Source organism: Octopus sinensis, linkage group LG8, assembly GCF_006345805.1.
Source record: "Octopus sinensis linkage group LG8, ASM634580v1, whole genome shotgun sequence".
Taxonomy (NCBI): Eukaryota; Metazoa; Mollusca; class Cephalopoda; order Octopoda; family Octopodidae; genus Octopus; species Octopus sinensis.
The window spans coordinates 103,492,979-103,497,878 of NC_043004.1; the positions used below are offsets into that span (position 1 = coordinate 103,492,979).

General features: G+C 36.2%; 1 non-coding gene across 1 annotated transcript; it reads right to left on the bottom strand.

The window, feature by feature from the left end:
* Window positions 1-4,239: 4,239 nt before the first annotated feature.
* Trnat-ugu lies at window positions 4,240-4,317 on the bottom strand. Its single transcript has one exon. It is a non-coding gene; the product is annotated as a tRNA-Thr (tRNA).
* Between the last annotated feature and the right edge of the window lie 583 nt (window positions 4,318-4,900).

Sequence of the window (4,900 nt, forward strand, 5' to 3'; positions counted from 1 at the left end):
AACTTATTACAATTGTCGTTTGCTCGATGTAGTTTACACCAGGGATTCAGTTAACGATTCAAGAAAGTTATTTGGGGTTTGTCACAAGTTTTCCTATCTTTAATTTGATTACACTCACTAATAACTAAATAAGTTTATAAAGCATGTTTTTACCAAATACTTCAGGCTCTGTCCATTGTCTTCAATTTTGCGTACATGTTCATTCATTATAGAGAATCATACAAGACTAATAATTCAATAAATTTAAGAAAATCTCCAATTTATTGAAGACACTAAGTACCATTGTAACTAAGGATTCTGCACCATTTAAACTCTTACTAAATCGGTCAATCTTCTTAAAACTTTCTGCCAATATTTCTGTCTATTTTCAATTAGTACTTCATTCTCACAGACTATTATTTCACCTTCTTTCATTTTGAATTTCAGTTCCTTCCATTTGTTGCTGCTATTACTGTGATTACAAAGGCGGTGAGCTAGCAGAATCGTTAGTGCATCGGAAAAACTGCTTAGCGCAGTCCTTCCGGCTTTACTTTCTGAGTTCGAATTACGCTACGGTTGTCTGTGCATTTCATTCTTTCGAGTTCAATAAAATAGATACCAGTCAAGTACTGAGGTCCATGTAGTCAACTTGTTCTCTCCCTCCGTCCCTCCCCCTCTCTCTCTCTGTTTCATCAAATTTGCTAGTTTTGTGCCAAAATTAGAGAGGATTTTCGGTATGATTACATGTCTTCTTGTTCGACGCCTGTAGTGTCGCCATGGTGTGCCAATCTTTACTGTTCTTGTCAAATAAAATGCCCAGACTCTGCTTAAAGAAGTTGTTAATGAATAAATTACAACAAAGACAAAACATAAAATTCTATAGATATTAAATATTGTGACTATCCTCAACTAATAACTTCACCACTGGCAAGCTTTCTGTTATGAAAAAAATAATGGTTGATACGTCTTTTTTAAAATTTTGTCTTTTCGAAAATCAATACTCAGCACTTTGGCTTGTGGTTGTTGATAATAGAACACCTGAGTAATTCATCTATTTTGTCCTCGGCCATGGAAATGAATCAGTGTAAATAATGCCCTCACTTTGTTGAAACGTTGACAAGTTGGTTTCATTTACTCCGCTAGTATTTCCCACAAAAGAGTATCTGACGCAACGTAAAAGTTATTAGCCGTAAGTTCATGATATGTAACCGCCATATTAAACTCTTTCTTATCTTCTTTATTTTCCTACCTTATCAGCATCTTTTGATAAAACACTCTTACATCGGATGAACCAAAAAAAAAAAAATTCTTAAATATAACAGCTATGTTTTGATAAAGACTGCTTATCTATATATATATATAAAAAACCCAGCTGCGTCTCACGCATCTACTTCCGGTACCATACCAGCTTGTTTTCTGATGATACATGGCCCTTTTAATTTGATTAAAGGAAATAAGTTAAACTAATTTTTAGCCCCGTGAAAAGAGTAGCAAAATTTGGCTGTGAGAACGCAAATGAATTACTTTGGGGGTTTACGTTACCAAAGATGAGGGTTATTAAATAGTATAGGTATTCAATAAGACAGACCTTTAAAATAAGAAATTTCGTCCAACATGAAACAAATAGGAACGTCCTCAATCTAACGATTTTATCTGTCATTATATTGTTATTATTATCTATTTACTCTGGAGTTCGTTTCTGAGATTGTGACGCCCTTGGCAACCGCCTCAGTTTATTAACTTTCTTAGTGACTAAGCATAAAATTAAAGGGTTCTGTATGTTAAAGTCGTAGGAGTAGAGACGCTATCATAAGATCCCATAACAACATAGTTTACGACAATAGTTTCAATTTTTGATACAAGGCGGAGGCGATAGGTAAGTCGATTACATCGACATCAGTGGAGGCGCAATGGCCCAGTGGTTAGGGCAGCGGACTCGCGGTCATAGGATCGCGCGGTTTCGATTCCCAGACCGGGCGTTGTGAGTGTTTATTGAGCGAAAAAACACCTAAGCTCCACGAGGCTCCGGCAGGGGATGGTGGTGATCCCTGCTGTACTCTTTCACCACAATTTTCTCTCACTCTTACTTCCTGTTTCTGTTGTACCTGTATTTCAAGGGGCCGGCCTTGTCACTCTCTGTGCCACGTTGAATATCCCCGAGAACTACGTTAAGGGTACACGTGTCTGTGGAGTGCTCAGCCACTTACACGTTAATTTCACGAGCAGGCTGTTCCGTTGATTCGGATCAACCGGAACCCTCATCGTCGTAACCGACGGAGTGCTTCCACATCGACATCAGTGTTTAACTGGTACATATTTTATTTGTCCCGAAAGAATGAAAGGTAAAGTCAATCTCGGTGGGTAAAGAGCCGGACGAAATGCCGTTAAACATTTTGTCCGATATGCTGATGATTCTATTAGCTCGCTGCCTTAACATAGTTTATGATAATGCAGCTTGAAAGTTTCTGTCATTCATTAATCGTATTTTCTGATCCAACAATGAGAAGAAGATTTTAGATAAGGTAGTCCTGGCATTAGTATCTGGAAATAAGATGGGATGATCAAAAATGGGAATTTTCTTCTCATAAATGTGCCTGATCTGGAGGAAGACAATAATGTTTTGTATTGGCATAAAACTACTTAGTACAGGGTATTTAGGAATTAGTGGGTAATACTTTCTACTACAGGCACAAGGCCTGAATACATAACATTATCGGAATTTGAGGGAGGAATAAATCGATTACATCGAGTTCAATGCTTAACTGGTACTTATTTTATCGACCCCAAAACGATGATAGCAAAGTCAACCTTAGTGGAATACGAACTCAGAAAATAAAGCTAGAAAAAATGCCGCCAAGCATTTTGTCTGGTATGCAAACAATTCTGCCCTCTCGCCGCCTTGATAGAATGGATTTTATTATCGATTTCATTACTTCACTGCTACATTATTTCATCGATCCTGGGAAGGATGTAAAGTAAAGTCAACCTTTTTGTCATCCGAATTTTTGTAAGTAAAGGAACTCAGCTCAGTAGCGCAATCACTGCTATCCAAATATAAAGCTTCTACATGTTCGCCCATCACACTTTACTGCGTAAGTAAAGAAGTGGTATATAGATGCATTATAGATAAAAGATAGAATAGTCACGGCCGGAAAGCCTATGATCATAGATATGTTGCGTAAGTGTTGAGCTAAGGCTTAACAAATAACACAGTTAATGAGAGAAGATTAAACCATAAACATGGCTTAGATGAAAATAAAAAGTTTTTAAACTTTTGAAATATATATAAAAATAAATAATTAAAATAAATAAATAAACTACAACAAAATAAGATTATAATTTTTAAGAAGACAGGTAGAACATGGATTTTCAGAAACTTATGTTTTTAAAGCATCGGTTGCCAAGCGATGTTGGGGGGGACAAACACCGACAGACAAACATACACACACTTTATATATATATAACTAATGTAGGATAAAATTTTTTCCGAAAAAATTTTTTATCAATGGCCAGCATATCAAAAAATACCTTTAAAGGTTAAATTTATAAATAACTTATAAAATAAGGGCAAAAGAAAAATTCTAATGCCAAATATGCCGAAAAAAAGACAAAATTGTCAATAACCATTATAATTTATGCGTCTCGAAACGCGCCGATAGAAATTTCTAAAAAATCCGTTATTACCGTATTGGACCAATTTCGGGGTTAATTCATAAGAATTTTCCCCTCTTCAGCGATAAATACGTAAGACATAAATGGAATACTTACTCATACCCATGGAAAAAGCAAGCACTAAGTCCCGAGCAGACCTAAGTACCCCAAATATATCCAAAATAGAAAATCTTCGGCACATCTTAACCCCGAAATTGGGACCAATACGGTAATAACGGATTTTTAAAAAATTTATATCGGCGCGTTTCGAGACGCATAAATTATAATGATTATTGACAATTTTGTCTTTTTTTCGGCATATTTGACATTAGAATTTTTCTTTTGCCCTTATTTTATAAGTTTTATATATATATATATATATATATATATATATATATATATAATATATATATATATATATATATATATACGACGGACTTCTTTCAGATTCCGCTTACCAAATCCACTCACAAGGCTTTGATCGGCCCGTGGCTATAATAGAAGACACTTGCCCAAGGTGCCAAGCAGTAGGACTGAACCCGGAACCATGTGGTTGGTAAGCAAGCTACTTACCACACAACCACTCCTGCGCATGTAACATCTTTATGAAGCCCCCAGTGAGAATCGACCTCACGACCCCTGGTTTACAAGACCAGTGCTCTAACCCCTGAGCTATGGATCTATGGCGATGAACATTTTTAAAAATAATATTTACATCAACACTACATTTCGATCAGTTTGATCTCCGGTTATGATTGAACATCACATTTAAGAAATAATGGTTCATAGTTCGAGTCCAGTCTGGTACCATATACACATCCAGAGCGTCAAACCCAAAGATGCTTGGAAACCAAACTATTCAAAACTTAATATAGATGCGGATATCGATTTCTATTATTGATAAAACATCAGAGTTTGGGGAGTGGGGGAGTTGATCTTTATGCTTGTCACTACTCGATTTATATATATATATTATCGATCTTGTTTTTGCTGCTGTTATTGTTTAGCCACAGGTCAACAACGATCGAGCAAATCCAATGGTCAAAAATATACCAGCCGCAACAATCCCGTCTTCTCCCTATGTGGAAAGAGTCCAGGGCCATACTATACTACGTGTGATTTGAGGGAGATTTAACTACTGTTTCGTAGTAGGTTGTACAACCATGTAGAGGCACACTCGTTGATTCATATCAAATTCGCCAAGTTGAAAGACGAAGTCGATTACAACAGAATTTGAAATCAGAACGAAATTAGGTGTAACTTGATTCAA